This window comes from Aulostomus chinensis, chromosome 15, assembly GCF_037954235.1.
Source record: "Aulostomus chinensis isolate RoL2024-O1b breed Wild chromosome 15, RoL_Achi_v1.0, whole genome shotgun sequence".
In the NCBI taxonomy this organism is placed as follows: domain Eukaryota; kingdom Metazoa; phylum Chordata; class Actinopteri; order Syngnathiformes; family Aulostomidae; genus Aulostomus; species Aulostomus chinensis.
This window is the reverse complement of record NC_141334.1, coordinates 17159235-17178476: the sequence shown is the minus strand read 5'-3', so window position 1 is coordinate 17178476 and position 19242 is coordinate 17159235. Positions and strand designations below refer to the sequence as shown.

The window sequence follows — 19242 nt, the reverse complement described above, 5'->3', positions numbered from 1 at the left end:
TTCTCGGAGATATATTTTAAAAGAGCTTGCCGTCTTTGACTATAAGTCAGGGTGTTTATTAGCATACAGAAATGAATAAAAAAAATACACCAGATGGAGTTATTTTTTTATAGAGACAGATTTGGAGTTTTCATGCCATGCACATAAATTCACATGACAGTAGGAGAGGGAAGAACAGAGATCTGGTTTCCAAAATGAGGCCAAAGTGGTGGAAAGCTAAACACTGTCACAGCATGTTGATATTCAGAAGGCGCTTCAACGCTTATGGCAGTAGAAGTGACTTGATATCTGACAAGGCAGTGCACGCAGCAGCAGATCAGGGCCGGGTGATGAAACAATAACAGAAACAAAAGAGAAGTGCAATTTCCTGTAACTATTCGCAGGAACTGTAAAGTCTACACGCACTCATGTGTCCCATTGGCCTCCATAAAATCAAGATGATTTCTACTCAGGAAATGGCTTCATCTACGACTTCCACTTGGCCTTCTTGTTATGTATTTCTACTTGCGAGTGAATGTGAGGGAGCAGAAGATCTGCCCGCTGCTGGGAGGATCCTGTCTGCGTCTGGATAAAGCAGATTTGGCTAACACCTTGAATAAATGTTGCCATAAGCCATCAACATTTCTCACCTGTCAAGTTGAGACTGGATAAATTTGTATCGCGCTCATTCAGTTGAGCGTGTTTGCACACACAGCGCACAGCTGGGCAATTCTCTGTAGATACTACAGGATCAATAATGGAAGACAAATCTGCGAAGTACACAAAACGTGACACAGACAGAGCTCAATCAACAGCCAATGTATTATTATTAACCGACATGCTACAATCTGTCACTTTCAAATATTAGACCTATTTCCTCTGATGTAAATTGCAAGTGTGCTCATCACACATGATTATAAACGCACCGTAACAGACAATCGTCCCTGCAAAAGACACAATTACACTGCTGGAAGGAAGAGATTTGATCAGATGAATAGATTAATAGGGGAAATCAGTGTGACTTTCACAATTAGAGACAGCGACAAAACTGAACTGCTGCAAATCTGCATACAAGTCACTGTATCCTTAATTAATAAGACTGGAAAGCAGCTGCTAAACCAGCGTTGCCTGCCTTGTAGGTGAAATCTGTCGCCGTTCATGAAGGATTCCGGGTGAAGAGCGGTGCTTCGGATGGCACTCGCCACCTGTGCACATGTTTCACCCCAGGCCTTGTTACGAAGCTTGCAGCTCAATGCTTAACAGATCTGACTACAAACCTTCAGCGGTGCAACTTTTGGTTCTGTTCATTTTTAGCTGATTCTGTTTTCACGCTTTGCGTGTTGGCAGCAAAGAAAAACATGAACTGGAAGTCCTCTGAGAAAAGTGACACGTGTGTGTCTCTTTAGAAAAAGAAAGAATAACATAACATGGCTGTAAAATGAATGTTGTTTTGAAGGGCCCAGCAGATGAGGTTTTATTTCAACTGCTGTTCCATTCGGTATCCTTGGCAACACACATATAAAAAAAACCCTTATGGATTGCCTGACCTATTCAATGCCTCATTTTTAACTCATTATCTTTGCACGGTAATTGGTGTGTTAATTTATGCGTATAAGTCATTGTAACAGTGTGTCCGTGACACAAATGCTGCTCATTCATTATTTCAAATCCTGAGTTGGCACAAGAGATGAAGCTGGATAAATAGAATATTAGATGTTGCCTCCAGTTTGAAAGTTTGATCAAACCATGCTTTATTTTTTTGATAAAAAATATAAGTAGTTTTGAAAAACTACATTATGGTTTTTTCAAAAATGAAAGCATGGTTTATTTTTTGAAAAAATATAATGTAGTTTCCTTTATTGTACGCGCTCGTCTGTAGTTTTGGAGGAGTTTAGGAGAACAGTCGTCGCCTGAATCAGCGCTGTTATGAGAGGTTGATAGTGTTTGTACTCTAGAAACAATGGGCACTTCACAAAGACTGAGCCCGGAGAAGATACTAGAAAAAAATGATGGAATTAAACTCAGGTAAAGTTGCAATCAACTGGTGTGTAGACAATTTGTTCGCGAATTTTATCCACATTTCTTCTTGCTAACCACAACATGGGAGGAGGAGGTAATACACACCAGGAATAACCCCTGCTTTTGGGTTGAAGCAAGTCTAGTCAGACAAACTAAAACTAAGCAGCACTGATCAAAAACGAGTCATAATTCTGTTGCTGCATGAATAATAATAATAATAGTAATAATAATAGTAAAATTTTACTCATAGGCACATTTCAAAGTACTCAAGGTCACCTTAAAATGGCAAGTAAAACATACCCCCATGTGACATCATATTCTAAAGCAGGAAATCTCGGACCCACGGTTGCATCAGCGTTGCGCGTCACTTTGCACTGAGCAGGCAGCAGCCAACGAGAAACTCTGCAGCTAAATCAGCTCCAATCACCATCGATCACCCGGCGACATTCATGGTTATAGGGCTGGTAAATATGATCCACTGCTGTATATATTCAGCATGCATCAATGAAAACATGGCAGCAGGTAAAGACAGAGCCCCGCCACTTTGGCGAGCTGCACGTAGGAGTGAGCTCATCAAAGCAGCCGCCTCCTTCTCTGATCTGCCATTTTCAAGAGTGGAGAATGCATCTGCCGACTCCTTCCCCACAGAAACCACTGGAGTGACCAAAGTAACAGGTACAAATCAGATCTGGTAGAATTGGATCAGTAGCTTTGGAGACGTGGGTAACTTGGTCTTACCTGACAGTGTGTGTGTGTGTGTGTGTGGGGGGGGGTGTCTGTTAGTGGCTTCTACTTCACTTTTCAAGACATCCCAGCTGACATGGAAAAATGATGAGCAAAGTACTTGCCCTTGAACACAGTGTTAAAGGTATTAGAAGGGAGTTTGTGTGTGTGTGTGTGTGTGTATTTTGCCTCATTTATATAGTTAATATGCAGTTAAAGCTCTGACATTAAATGCTGAGGGAAACGAGAGAAAGATAATCAGCCAGCTGAACACACAGTGGGAAAATCATCAAGAAAAGGGGGCAACACTTTGGATCTTAGCAGCCATCATGTTCTTGTGAAGTGCACTCCATATTCTCTATGGGTTTCTTTTATCATAACGCTTGCTAAAGTAACGCCAGTGTGCGCTCTATGCTTTGGTGCTTTGCGAGCGCGTTCTGAAAATACTGTGATGAACACAATCATTTTGGTCATGACATTTTCGGTCGGTTTCGTCGCTAGTTGTCACATTGCATAAAATATCGGAAATGTGCAAAATATAGATTTTAATGCATGAACACATTTTAGAGGAGCTAAAGAGAAGCAGGTTCTTTCAAAGTGACAACCCAAAGAAAATGGCTGTCAAAGATAACATGTGTGAAAGGCTTAGCCGGACAAGATTCCTTCAAAGCTGATAACATGACGCGACCAGCAGAGTAGGAGCCCACACGGAAGGAAATGAATACCTCTGTTCAGACAGCGAGAACCGCATTTCCTGAGTGGACTATGATTAGAACTGGAACGTGTTACAAATGCGTACCATTAGGAAGGAGTAGAGATGTGTGATGTACAACATACAAGACTGTTCGCACAAGTCTAATTTTGTGTCAGCTCAAATGACAGATTTCTTTAATGCCGGGTCAAAGAAGACTGCATCAGTGGGTTCTGCAGCAGCAGGGATGTTAGAACTCCTTTGCTTGACTTCCACAAGTGCTTCAGGTTTTTAGCTCCACCTGCATGGTCATGCCGGGTTTAACCAATCAGTTCAGAGTGATGTGGTGTGTGCAGGGAATGATATTGCAGGGCAGCACAGTAATCCACTGCTGTGAGGATGCTATGGGAATACAAATGAGTGGCATGCAATCGATTCAGCATGCAATGCCGGGTCCCTGGAAAAAGGATTTGAGATGCACTTAAAACAGGAAGCATGTGTATGAAACCCTGTACAAAACCACACGATCCCTTTTTTTTTCCAAAATCAGGCTGATGCTGGTTTTGTAAGTTATCACCTGAGAAATCCAACAATGATGCACCCCTGCTAATAGGCCCCGGGGGTATCTACATTATTCATGCATCACAGCATGCTCCACCTGTTTGCATGGCGGTAATTGTTTTATGATTAACCTGCTGATTGCTCACTTGATTCATTTTCTAAACCCTTCTCAGCGATCTCGCCAGGAGCTAATTGTCGGAACGATTACATTTTGAGGTGCTTGGCGGGCTGCAGGAGTACAGGGGGGTCAGCTAACCCCATAAAACCCTCTAGTGTTGGCCTACGTGTAAAAAAATGTTACAGCTAACTTGAGTGTCTTGAGCCCAAGAAGTTTTAGCTGAATAAAACACAAAAACATTTTAAAGAGGTTTGTTTTGGTCGATATTGAGGTCACTGTCCGTCTCGTCACTAAAACCCCCTTCAGCTTGAGTTTCCTAACCAAACCAAACCTGTAATTGTGCATGAACCACTGATACTTCGCTAGACACGGGGGAGGAGGAAACATGTAAAAGCTTTCACGTCAGCCTCGGATACGATTTCTCTTGGCGCCCCGTGTGCCCTCTTTATTCTCTCTCAATTAAAAATGACCTTGGAGCAAAGGTTTACAGTCACAGATCTTTGACAGTAAAAGGGACACAGAGGAGGACGAGACAGACATTGAGGCATCTTCCTGAGCAGATGAGACATCCTCAAAAAAATAGTCCCTCACCCACTTGAACATGAACTCACCAAATACAGCCGTATCTTTTTAATTATGTTTGTTTTAGAATATTATACACACAGGGCGCATTTCCACTGGCTTACTTCGGCACGGGGCGGGTGGGGTTGGTTCGGGTACCACGTCAGCGCGGTTGGACTCACTGGCTGAGTCCCCCGGCGTAATTTGTGTGCGACACAACAACAACAATGGACAACATGGAGGCAGCGTTTGCCTGTTGCTCGGTCAGTGGTTTTTGCTTAAACTAAAAGTGAGGGACGACAGACAGGCAAGGCTTCAAGCGGCGAAACAGAACACCCAAGAAAAGTATAAAAGACTTTACCAAGCTGAGGCTGATGTTATGAAGAAGACCACGTAAGAGGTTAGTTACCCAGTCAGCACCCCGCTATGTGTTTACGTCACATTTTAGTCCCTGCTGAGCTCGCTTGGAACCCCAGCGGAGCAGGGACCAAAATGGTAATGGTTAGTACCGTGTTGGGGCCAGTGGAATCAGGGCCAAACCGACCTGACCCCCCCCCCCCCCCCCCCCCCACCAGCCGAAGTGAGCCAGTGGAAACGCGCCCATACAGAGCAGAATCCTAATACGTACTGCCCTGTAGGATTGAACTTTCCAATTTAAAGTCATTTACTCTTTTGTTTTCAAAAACCTGCCAACATTTTTTAAAAATTCTCATGAATTTTTCAGGTCCTCAGAATATTTTGAACATATCAAAAGAAATGGCAAGCCATCTATTTTCATGTAATAGTCAGCACATCATTGTTTGGTCAATTTTCATTTTAATCAACAGCTGAATGAGAAAAAAAAAGTCATTTTCAGGCAAAAGCTAAGAAAATACATTTTTGTATACAAAAATGTCAAGAAAATTAATTTCTTGACATTTTTGTTTTGTATTACTTTTCAATCTCATATAGTTCCTTAAATTGTATAATCACATTGTGGATGTCCTGGGTAGAAAAGGGGAGGCTTGTATGTCCTATCTTATATTTAATGGACATTCGGGAGGCCAGCAAGAAAAAAAGACCGTACCTGAAACATACAATAATTGAACGACTATAATTCTAATCATTTTCTGGAGGTTTAAATAGCTTAGGTCAAGAAAGTTGGAGGAGAACTGTCATTTGAGCAGACTGTTGTCCACTGTCGACACTGATCCACCTCACCATCAAATCAGTCTCCCACTGGAGCATTGGCTTATGGCCACCAAGCAATAAATCATCAACAAAGACTCACTTTGGACAGACAGGTACATACCTGTAAGTCTCCAATAAAATATAGTGCGAACAAGATGTTTCATGAAGAGCCTTGAAGCAACAGAAGCTTAATTAACAGTCTACTTTTGTTCATTAGCTGCTGTCACATTATACTCAGGCTTGATGAAAAATACATCGTCCAACACCTACAACCATTATATTAACAGGATAAATGTCTCTCATAATGTCTTTAATACTGTACAGTTGCCAATATGTGGGCTTCAGGGAGTTTAAAAGGTGAGAAGATACAGACAACGAGAGGGCGCCTGTTATATTTAACGGATACGCCCCAAATTTTCACTGCTTCTTCCTCAGCTCATACTACACCCGTCCACTAAATCCTGGAATGCTGCTGACGAACTGACAGATAGCCACTGAAAAACCTGGGAAGTCATGAGATCGTTTGAACTGAAGTAAAAATGCCACAACGATTAAAGCACACGTCCAGTGATATTCACTTGTTATTCCACTGTGTGTGTACGCCCTGACTTCAACCAAAGCCTTCCCTGCCATAAAGTGAGTCCAAAAAAAAAAAAAAAAGTAACACCATGAATATTTGAACAGAGAAATCCATTCAGGAGACTGGCAGGTCTACTTTTAGACAGTCCGACAAAGTAATCAGAGAAATGGGGTAAGAAAAGTAAAAGCGGTCACAGGGCAAAGGCGACTAACGCAGAGGCTCCGGGGCTGTTCACCCTCCGATGGACCATCAATCAAACGCTCCATATGACTTCCCATCATGGCAGTTATACAACAGACGGCGTGTAGTTGAAGATGTCAGACATTCTCTGTGTTATTCCTCCTACTGTACATCATTTTTAGCTTTAGTTGAGAGCAGTTGGTGTCCAAGTGAAATATGAAAGAAGCTGACAAATATTGGATGGATAAACCAAAAACCCTGACAAGGATGTTTATGGTTCCCAGATGATTTATCCTAATGACTTGGGTGATCCCTATCTTTACCACGGGCGCCATTACGTTGTTGACAGTTGTGGTTTTGATTGAGGGCAAGCACTGGATGGATTGCCATGGTAGGTTTTCTTTTTTCAAGACAGGTTGATTTTCTCAGCAGGAAATAAGTCAGGAGGAGTTTAAAGGTCATTTAATCAAATGTTTACATTGAACTGAGAGAGTCTCTCCGACCACTGTATCAGCCTTGGTTTTTTCAAATTTTATAGCAGACTTCAATCCAATGCCAAATCTATAAGACGTGATTGATTAGGACTTTTAGAGCATGAACACATCACGACATAAAATACAGTCACGCAATGAAAGCAGCGAGTGCTTGTGCTACCATCAATCAAGCCATGACCTTGTCTGGTGTGACTTCTCTGAATATTTCAGAATGTGTTCGTATTAAAGGTAAAGTAAGAGAAAAGCTGCCCGTGTCCCCAGGTTGTTTTTTTTTTTTTTTGAGTCATCAGTTACTTATCATGGATATTTCTTCGCCTATCGATGCGAAGGTGAAGGTAGGTGTTGATTATACTATTAACCTTGCACGCGCTAAAAATCGATACACGTGACGTCTTCTGTTGCGTGCTCTTTTGCCAAGTTTCAATCCATCCGACATAACAGCGAATCTCTGAAGTGGCTTCATCTGGAACCATCATTCACACTAAGAGGCAAAGTATTCATGAGCAGGCTGGCGATTTAGTGTAAGTAGAAGCAATAGTCATTATGAACATAAATGACAGCAAATATAGCCAAGCTGTAATTGGAATGCAAGGGTTCACTCTCCCGTAAAGGCTATTCGAAGAGTTCAGCACACAATCCAGACTGACCCAACAGGATCATTTAAAGCATAAATCAAACATCCATGCTGCGATTCACCTTGAGGCTCTCTCCACATATATTCAAGCAGTCTTCTTATCCTAATCACACAACTATATACTGCAAGGATTCAAGGTTGAACAATATGAACACCAGTAATAAAATGCATCATTATAATGAGTGTGGCCTGATTCCAAAGCTCTTAAGATTTTATTTCTGGACATAATTGACAGTCCTTTTGTGTTTAAAGGAAAACAAATAAACAGCTTGATAATAATAATAATGATGATGAAAAAAAAAATGCGACAGTTTCGTTAAAAAAGCTGCAGCCATTTAAAGTCCTCGTGCACACATTCAATAAAAGGAAAACCCTTAACTGAAGCTAGTTAGATGTTGAGGAGCGTCTCAATTTCAAAATAATGAATTGCAGGTACTTTTACTCATGCGATTCATTTCCGAACTCGGAATGCAGTTGGGAAGCCTGTGTAGAGACATGGCGAACCACGGAGTATCTCATAGAGTTTTTCACACCCGATGATTTAATGTCATATATTGAACAAATACATTCCTAATTTAATCTGTCGTCATTCTGTCACATAAATGTATGCCACACGCTGGGGTTAGCCACCCATTTCCTGGTGTGGCACTATTACTGATGGTGCACGGAAGTACATTAGGCGCCTGAGAAATATGCAGTCCTATCACGAGAGCAGATAGTGTGCGTCAGGAAAGAGCTTACACTGCAAACGTGAACCTCTCTTCTCTGGAAACGCATATCAAGTTTCATTACTTTTCCACAGCGGTGCACCAACACATATGAATAGATTCATGGCTTTCCCAGTATGCTTCATTGTCATGTACATATCTCCAGTCTGGATAATAATCAGCGTTCGCTCTCTGATCAGCCTTGGGTTCTGCTGTGAGTCTCTGTTGTTGAGATGGTTACAGGGGCTTTTTGTGTGGCCGGTTGGATTCCACTTAGTGTGAATGATGGCAGCTGTGGGGTTGCTTCAGGCAAGTGTGACTCCAACTATGGCTGCTCGGTCTCATGTAGCATACAGCGCCAGGTGCTCAGGCTGTGTAGCACTCCAGTGGGCATGACTGATTGCGGCTGAGGTAAGCGCGTCTGTGGCGAGAAGGATGCTGAATGCGGCGAGGGCGGGTGAGAGAGCTGACGATTTGAGCAGATCACGGCAAAGAGCAGCTCAATGCAGCTGGCTACTTGGACTGTGGCGAGTGTGTCTGAGTGTGTGTGTGTGTGTGTGTGTGTGTGTGTGTGTGTGAGGAACATAATTCGGGGTGCTGTGTGTGGGCTGCTGCTGTGCACATTGGCAGACTGTGGCAGGCGTGATTCAGGAGATCAAAGCAGCTTTGACTGCTAGTGCATCAAGTATCATTCTGGTAGCAACAAACACAACAAATTTGACTGACTGCAGCTGGGTTCAGCAAGACAGCCGAACATCCTGCTGCACTATTTCAGGCAGGGATGCTGATAAGATCCTGTAATCCTGCAATCTGGACCAACTCTGGTTAAAAATGTGGTCAGACAGTGGCAAACTAGACTTGGATGACAGATGGCTAGATTTGGTGAAGTATACGGGTCACTGAACATTACAGAGTGCTATTAAACTAAAGCTGAAGCCTCCGATATATAGAAATATGGCTTGCATTTGCAGTGCACGCTCAACCTAATTTAAATTGCAAATTGAATTAGTCCTATGAAATCATCAGAGGGCTCAGGAATATACAGTCACACGTCAGCGCACTGGCACGCTCCTACACCATGTTACCTTCAAACTCTGTATCAATCCGGACGGCAAATTCACTTGCTTGATGAGACTCTCTGAACTGTGCATTGATTTCTGTGCCCAACAAATTTAAGACATCTCGCTTACTGACTAAAAATCAAAATTAAAAGCAGACTTAGCAAGTGCCTGACGCCGCTGCTGGCCTCCTCACCAGAGCCACATCATGCTGTGGAGTTATAGTGACAAGTGAAAAGTACTTCCAATTCCCAGGGTACAGCTCATAGAAGCAAATGATGACAACATTGTACTTCTATTGATTCAAGAGATGCTTTTATTTTATTTGTGTGGTTCACTTAATCAGGACAGGTAGCACTAGTGGGAAATCCATGGTTAACACAACTTATGGAATATAAGATGGATTGTTGTCATGTAGAATGAATTGAAAAGTCATACTGTTGGTATTTGGCCATTTAGTTGGTTAATTTAGGATTTTATTGGGGGATGGGGGGCAGCACAAACCCCTCCCCCACTACCATTCCTGAGGTGCCCTTGAGCAAGGCATTTAACCCCCAACAGCTCCATTACTGCAGTGAAGCAGGTGAAATATAAACATGATGTAAGATTTCTTTATTCTTTCTGACCCCGGGGTTGGGTAATAGGGTCAATATACAGTATAAGCTGGAGGCCATTGTTGAGTTCATTGCATTTTCTTGTTGTTATTTTGTTTTTCAAAGCAGCCAGGACGTTTGAGAGCAATTTTTGACGCTTTATTTAGTTAATTCCTCTCCCTCCTTCAGCTGCTGCTCAGTGTTAGCGGAGCGCCCACAGCAGGACTCACAAATGCCTCTGCAAATTAAAGTAGTTTTAAATATAGCTACTTTTAAGACTAGCCTCCACACTTCTTTTCTTTTGGAAACTATAGTATTGTTGCTTTCCAGGCCCACTGCTCACCTTCATTTAGTGCTCATTGCAACTTACTGCTTACCTTCATATTATTTTAAACCAAAGCACAGTAAAATCAAACAAGCGGAAAAAAATAAAGTTTACATTTACCACTAAAACGAAATAGTCTTTGCTAATAGGTATTAATAGTCATAGATTTATGAATTTCTTTGACATTTTGTTGGCCAACATCAACACACACACACACACACACAAATATATATATATATATATATATATATATATATATTTCATGCTCTTGTTTTGAAAAATCTCTAGTGCCCAACAAAAGCTTTCCTGAAGTTTGTATCCACTGAGGCCGTCCTGCTTTTTCCTTCCATTCCTCATTCATAATTGAAAGCCAGCAAACTCACTCCTTGAACACCCTGACCGCTCCTCCACACTGATTACTAAACACAGAGCTTTACTGTGTGTGCACCATCTGCTCGCACTGAAAATCAGGACCAATCAAAGGTGTATAGTTGCTGCCATACTACAAGAGGCCATCGCATCATCAAACTGTGAAAAACCGACTGGGATTTGAGTGGCAGAAGTATCGACAATTAGTATTTGGTATGCTCTGGCTTGAAATTTCTAAATTTGGAAGGGAAATGGATGAAATATTCTGAAAATATAAATTCACATGTTTGCCATTGATGATGTTGGAAGTCCCTCAGTGAGAATTCCATGTATTGTCCTCTCCGTAACTTACATGAAAATCATCAATATGAGAAAAGGTCACGAATATGTATGGAATCTTTTTTTGTTTTTGTTTTTTTTAAAGGATTTGACTAAATGGGCTGCACGGTGGTGCAGTGGTCAGCACTGTGGCCTCACAGCAAGAAGGTTCTGGGTTCGAGTCCCGGCTCCATCACAGGATCTTTCTGTGTGGAGTCTGCATGTTCTCCCTGTTCCTGCGTGGGTTCTCTCTGGTACTCCAGCTTCGTCCCACAGTCCAAAGACATCAAGAGGGGACGAGGCTGATTGATACTCTAAATTGACTGTAGGTGTGACTGTGAGAGTGAATGGTTGTTCGTCTCTCTATGTGTTGGCCCTGCGATGGACTGGTGACCTGTCCAGGGTGAACCCCGCCTCTCGCCCGTAGATGCTGGGATAGGCTCCATCCCCCCCTGCGACCCTTACTAGTAAGGAATAAGCGGAAGACGACGATGGATGGATTTGACTAAATGAGTCATGCAGCCACACAACCAAAATACCAAATAAGGTATGGGCATGCAATCCCATCATCAGTTGTAACGTCCTGTTTTTTTTTTCATTTCTCCTCTTATTCGTTATTATCTGCCCTCTTGAGTTTCACACCTCTCAAATTACCCACCCCATCCTAACGTTCTACACGCTTAATTATCTTGTCCTCCTTGTATTGTTTCCACTGTTCTGTGCCTCTTAATCTCAGTTCCTTTGTGTCTGACGCTCCAGCCTCTTTGACTCATAGTGTTTTTGACTCTTGCTTGTATGCTGGACGACATTTTTGCTCGATCCTTCATGTTTTGTTTACTTGCAATCAGTCTGATGTCTCAGTGTTGCAAACCTTGTGCTTAAGTAAAAGAGTTTTTACAGCACCGCTGTGTCTATGAGTTGTGCTTTTGGGATCATTTCCTGTTTGGTCTCCACCAGTCACGACATTTTCCTCACATGAAATCCCACAGATCTCACATTGGTACTGCTCTGGTTTTCACATAAGATTTACATGGGTTTCACACGTACGTCCACATGCTATCCCTCACACTTAACACAAGACTAGTCTTGGGGTACTTGCGACCGGTCTCGGTCTTGTTACAGGTCTCAAGACTATTTTTTTAAAGGTCTCGATCTTGTCTTGGACTCAGTCAGATTTTTACTTGGTCTTATCTCAGTCTTGGACCCAGCGGACTCAAGATTTTATGTCAAGACCAGCAAAAGCAAACCAGTAACTTGACGAAATACTTTTGAAGACGACTAGAATCTTTGCTGATAACGGTTTTTCTCCCTCGCCACCTGCCACTGCACTTCAACCCTTAGAGGAAGAAACTGGGAGGAAGACGTCAGCTAATTCGTCCCTAACTGCATTCGGATACACAAACCACAAAGATTTCACATGTAAAAGAACAACAAAAAAGCACTCAGTTGGCTATAAATATTGCAATGGCACCCTCTTTTCTTATCTTAGTCTTGATGTGGTCCCTGACCTCTCAAGTCTGGGTCCTGTCTGGGTCTCAATACATCCTGTCGTCATCGTGACTTGGGTCAAACATTTCAAAAACTGTTTTCTAAGTAAAAGTGCATACACGTGTTGTGTGTTTAACATTTGAAAATTCAATGAACACATCAATGACTTTTTTTCATGTGCTTTTCCCATAAGAAATGAGCCATTATTGGACCAGAGGCAGACAGGCAGTGATGAGACATTAATGATTGACTAGATGACTATATTGCTACCAACTGCTCTATATTTAGTGGATGCTCTTACTACCAGACCACTCATTACTTCTTTTAACTTGACATGTTGACACTTACTAAATATTTCAACATAATTACTAAATGAACCTCTTTGGATGATGTAGTCAGCGATGTGTAGGCTACACGCCAGCTAAGGTCGACACGGTCCGAGACAGTTGCATCTATCTTATCCTCACTTTAATTCCCTTGAAACAAAATAAATGTGTATTATGGGAGTTGAAAAGTATTCTCCAAGGTAATCTGAGAAGTTTTAGGAGTTTTTGCTACCAGCTGTCCTCACAGTGAACCGTGCTCTCACTCTTGGCATGAAGTCAAGCTCTGCAAGGAGGGTTGTTGTCTGCTCACTTATTAGGGATGTCCATGGATATGCATCAAGGCGACGTCAAGGTCTGACAGTGCAGCACAGTGACAGTGGGACGGCATCCATGCTGATTGCTAGAAATGTCATGCCTGTTGCCTCATGACAGACGGTTGTTTGTGGCTGGAGTGGAGTTAGCTACACTTCATGGCCATGTCAATGCAAACGAAAGCAAAGACCTCCTATACCTCCCTCACCTTAGCATCTCTCCACCGGATGCTTGTTTTAGCATTGATTTTTAGATGCTAATGTTTCTTCTAGTTCCCTGAACTTCATGCTGCTTATGACCTTGTGCGCAGACTGATAATCTCAGTTAGGAGCACCCTGAAAGTTAAAAAGTCAAACTCACAGTGATCATCACACTGAGAAAGAAATTAATCACAATTCTACTTCTCGCATCTCCGTTGCCTTATCTAATCTAACTATTTTCCGTTTGGCTGCCTTTGTTTATTAAGACTTTTCGGTTAGTCAGTCTCTATGACCTCGACAAATACATTTTCTATGGCAAATCAGATAGTTCCTGTTCTGTACAGGAACAATTTGTGCAATAATTTAAACCTTAAATCCCCTCGTGCACTTAAGAGATATGTTTCATCATCTGACTAACACCATGTCTAAGCATGGTAATGCAATAGTGATGCAAAATCATCTCTGTAAATGAAATGTCTCCCTTCTCTAGGCTATACAGTACCTCTTGCAATAGAGAGTAGGCTGAGACAGTTTGAGGGTGGTCAAACGTGCACACACACACACAATTTTTGGTAGGGTTGGCCATGAAAGGGGGGGGGGGGGTCTTGCCTGTTCAGTAATCAACAAATGCTTTGAATGACTTTAGAAATGCTCCTCTGCAGCAGAAGAATAGACAATAGACCGAAACGAGGCTCAAAGTCTGAGCATCCGGTGCAGTGACTTAGTGCAGTGCTGGCTGTACCGTCCACTACTGCAGCTTCCGACTCTCTTTGACATGACAAGGTTTTAGGGGCCTCTGTGTCAGTGCCCATTCCTCAACACAAACAGTTCACCGTTTCTGATTGATAGAATCGAGTTGGCAAACTCAGTTAACAGCACAAAGCCAGGAGCCACAATACACCTGTGTTTTATTATTTTGTGGTGTGAGGGGAGAAGATGCTGACTCAGGAGGAGTTGTAACAAAATCAAAATGTAATTTCAATGTCAAAATCCATCACGTAAGACTGAAGCCAAACCACACAAACACTGGTGAAATACTGTACAATGAGCCCCGGGCGACCGCAGACATAACCACAAGAATACTCCTCACTTTAGATGGTTGAATCCTGACTACAGTTTTCACACTTGATGCCGTAAAAATAATCAAACGATGGTGACACCCTCGTGACACACAATTTAATCGAGCCAATTGCAAAAGAAAAATCATACGACAATTAAAGCCGCTTTCTCCCCTTCGCATGACAGCAACCCCTCTTAACCTCACGAACACAATCCTCTCTCCACATCATATAACGACAACACCTGGTTACTGGGGTAACGGCTTCCAATTTGTCTAACAAAAGGAGCACCTTGAGCATCTCATTCATAATTTCTAAAGAGGCAGAGCTGATGGTCAGTGTGGTGAGGCTCATAGGAGGCCCTGCAGAAAACCGCAAAAAGGAGGAATTTACTTTATCGGGAGTTTTTCCAATCGTGTCAAGGATTAATCGTCTTATAGTGGTATGACTGTCGCATCAAAAACACAAACGATGCCCCTGCAGTCTCTCTCAACACCTCACACTTCACTCCAATCACTGTCATGCACATGGATTCCCTAAAGTTTCTCCCTCTGTCTTTGCCAAACAACAGATTATCCTGACCAGTCGCTGTCTCTGACTTAAAAAGTCCTTTGCCAACTTCAATCCTGAGTTCAATATTTAGCGCTTAATTCCTCCTCTGTACTGGCAGATCAACTTAATGCACAACTGGGGCAATTATTCAAACTGCTGTGAGAAAGTGCTAAACAAAGGAGACTGGAATTGCCTGAATTTCTTGATGAGTTGTTTTTGTTGAGCACAGACAGACTGTGGCCTGGGGGATAATTAATGCAATGCAACATTTATATATTTTCAACTCCATCTCAGGTCTTGAATTTTAGAAATTCTCTCAATCTGCAGATGCCAAACCTCTCCTTTATGGTCAGGCTTGATATGGAGCTTTAGGAACCTAAAAGATTCGGACTCAAAGGTCCAAATAAAGCATGGTCTCAAATGATGGGTCCTCATTCTGTGTACGCTATCTGGTGCTCAGACCTTGACTGCTTTGGATTATGGGTCATTTTCACATGGATCAAGATGGCTACAGTTGCCTTTTTTTTCCCAAGCGCTGAGCTTCCCGGTGCATCTGTCAACAGCAAGACAAGAGGGCTACAATACAACGGCAAAGGGCAGAGGGAATTTGGAGCGAGTTGAGTCTGAGTTTGTTTACATACATCCAAAAAATGCTGACTCATGCGTCTGAGTTCACTTCACCGAGTTCTTGGCCCACACCAAAAAGGGGGTTTCGGTTCACTTCCTAGTGAACTGTGATGAAGTCCATGAAAGGAAATGGCGCTGAATGCAACTGTAGGAGTTTTAGAGAGTGCAAGGTGGTTAATAACAAACAAATAGTTGAATAATAATTCTTTTTCTGAACGTCTTGGTGCCGGACACCACAGGACATTTTCAGAGTTCTTGCCACGCTGGCCGTTTTGTGGTACAAGGGGGACCTACGCAAAAGTTAGGCAGGTGGTTTTAATGTTTTGGCTGGTGAGCGGGAAAGAGACCGTAAAGAGGAAACGGTGCTACTAAGGGATAAACACGATGCAAGAGTGTTAAATTTCCTTAGTAGCAACCGTGCCTCCCAAAAACGGCTAAATAATGAAAACTGTACATCGGTTTATCTTAGAGTTCGTATATAAACAAACATTAGAAGGAGACGACTCTGGCACGAGCTCCAGCAATCACTCATCAATCAATAGTTTATTGTTAGCGCTGCTCATTATGTACTTGTTGAAACTGTTTCGTGGAGTTTTGGCAGGCAGTTTTATTCCCTAAATTACTTGGATACATGAGATGGTTCTTGTCAGGGGTTCTCTGTCTCTGCCAACATACAAAAATAGTTTAAATGGAGCAAATAGCAGATGTGGCAGATACGAGCTCTGGATCCGTGACAATCACAGACTTTTATCATAAATCAATGGCTGTCTCAAGGTAACATTGTTCCAATGTGAAAGGAGCTCTGGTGATTCATCTCTTCTTCCCCCTCACATCGAGGGGACATCGGGATAGATTGAATGGAAGCAGTGCTCCTACCATATCATACACTCAAATATAAAAGCACTTAAAAATCTGAAAATATCTCATTTCTTCATTATGTTCAGTCATGCCGGATGAGTGAAGACAGCCAGTTTCCATTATTCCTCATCTGTATTAACCCAGCTTGGCCTTCTCAGTGTCCTGCTTTGTTCCGCGTCTCATCATCTCTCACCCCGTGGAGCCAAGCTGCAAATTTCCCCTCCGAGCCTCTTGGTCATGACTGACATGATATTGGTGGAGGCTTCAGCGTACTTGGAGGGCTCTCGTGATCATCTCCTGTCAGCTATCATCATCCTCATCAGTGTTGCTCTACTTGAGCTGGTTCTAAGCGCATATTGGCAAAACAACTCCGTAGCTAGCTTCTTTGAACGCGGAGGCCAAAGTGTGTGTGTGTGTGTGTGTGTGTGTGTGTGTGTGTGTGTGTGTGTGTGTATGAGTGTCTGGGTGTGTGCTCACTGACTGCGAATCCAAACATGAGAGTAAAGCGAGGGGTGACCCTGTTATTCAGCACACTGACTCATTTCCAAAACATGTTGTAAGTTTTAACATTCATTTATGGGTTGAATATTTTCCTCCTGCAAAAACACAAAAACAGCCCCCCCCCCCCAAAAAAAACAACAACAGCCCTCCCCTCATTTATTTAGAAATCTCTGTAGATGCCTTTACTGCATCATGCTTTACTGTGCCTGGAGGAGAAATCTAGAAATGTTCATTCCTTCAACAAGCTGCTTGTATTTTCACTTATGTGACCGCATCTGCATGGAAAATCTGACAATTAGCAACAGCTCCTCTCATCACCAAGTCACAGAAACAAAACAGCCATCTGTAACTCTCGGAGATGATAACACCTTCTCCCGCAACAAAATCTGCTCTTCTAGACACATTCTCTGCTGGACAAAAATAATCATAATAATAAAAAAAATCTGTTTGTTTTCCCTCCCAGCCGTCCGTTCCGTATGTCTCAGCAGATGAAGAAACTGGCGAAGAAAAGTCACTCACTTGTGGTCACACTCATGAGACCAGGGAGTCATTGCTTTATGAACCCTGTAGCGTGCAGACTGAGAAATGGCGGGGTGGGTGATTGGAGGGGGGGGGGGCAGCCATGACTGTGCATTACATCAAATAAGACGTGCGGTAAAATATGAATATGTGATGCGCCAGGGAGGAAAAAAAAATGTGGCAACTGTGATTCTTCAGGAGTGAATGACGTCTCATGAGCTTAATGGTGTCCAAGACCAGGAGCGGCTTCTCCAAGTGATCAGTCAAGCCTGTGCGCAAACATGTTCTCCCTCTAGTTTGTACCAAAGCACAGACTCCCCAACACTGCTGCTGGGTAAGGCAACAGCAGCACACTATAGCATGCATCATGGATGGTGAGGATGGGTGGGTGGGGGGGGGGGGGGATGGGGGCATTTGCAAGAGAGGGTTTAGCTGTTTTTTTCTTTTAATTCCAACACACAATATGATGACAATAATGAATGAATATGTCACATGGAAATGTTACTTTTTGTCGCCATCTCTTAAGAGGATTTCCAGTTTAGTTGAAGAGCGGGGAGCACGGACTCCAACACAAGCAGCGCGATTGATTTGCAGGGTTGCTGTGGAGGAGGGGGCGGATGAGGGGCTCAGACAGTGGTCAGTTCCAACGTACCGCGGGTTCGAAGCCAAGGTTAACTCAGCCTCAGCTCAATAGTGGTGGCACTGGTTGCGGTTGCTTGTGTCTGTCAGCAGGGTCAAAGCTCAGTGCAGGTGCCACTACTAACACGCATCTCGTGAACAATGACCGCTCTGGTGTCGCATTGAGGTGCCATCCCAGGCTAGCAGGAGAATTAACACCGCCATTGTCTCAAGTGCAATAAAAGCAATGTGTCATGTGTTGCTGCCGCTGGTCAAGAAGCCCAGGTGGAGGCTGTAACAGCAGCAACACCAGCAGCGGTGGCGGCAGCAGCATCGGCGGCAGCGCCGCATCCATCCCCGGAGCATGCGAGGGAGACCTGTTAAACCGTCAATTAGACCGCAGTCTCCGCACGAACCGCAGCTGTTGCCCGTGAATGAAACATTGCTATTAAGCACGTTTTCGACCAGATTTTACTGATCTCCAGTCAGCCCCATGTGCTTAACTTCACAAATCACGTTCTATGATGGTAATGAAAGAAAGATCATCTCACCAGCAGGAAAACGGCGTGTGTTCTAGCGCTTTCTTTCTCTTCTTCTCTCGCTTGCTTGGAGTTAATGAGGTTTTGGTCCGACTGATTTCTCTCTCAGATGTTTTTGTCCACTGATTTTTTTCTTTCTTTCCAGTGGTAAAATAAAGAGAGAATCGGCGTCCTCCTGCAAAGCTCTGCCCTCCTCAAACTAACCTTCCCGCCCCCTCCATCTACCTATCTGAGATTGGTGCTGACCAGGAGGGGCAAACCCTGAACCCGAACTGCTTTACAGGCGGATCAATGGCCACATGGACGTGCGGCGGACGCGGCTCCCCGTTAACCGAACAGCTTTTCAGTGATGCGCTAGACAGCTGGAAGGGACCCCCCCCCCCTTCCTCCTCCTCCTCCTCCTCTTCCCTTCCCTGTGTGTTATTGCACAACAACCTCCCAAGCGACTAACAGCAGCGGCCACTTCTCCTCTCCGCGGTTTGACGCAGGTGTCCGAGGTCCAACCACGACCGCCAGAGATGCCAAGCCCAAGAGCCGCGGCTGACACTGATTTAACACTCTCAT

The 19242-nt window shown here is 43.3% G+C and overlaps 1 protein-coding gene across 2 annotated transcripts in view; it reads right to left on the bottom strand.

Annotated features, from left to right (window-relative positions):
* gabra3 (gamma-aminobutyric acid type A receptor subunit alpha3) overlaps positions 1–19028 on the bottom strand; it is an 85024-nt gene extending 65996 nt beyond the window's left edge. For both annotated transcript variants that reach the window (XM_086225606.1, XM_086225608.1), the window contains exon 1: positions 18691–19028. The gene's annotated coding sequence lies outside the window, so the exon portion shown is untranslated. The remainder of the gene's footprint in view (positions 1–18690) is intronic.
* Between the last annotated feature and the right edge of the window lie 214 nt (positions 19029–19242).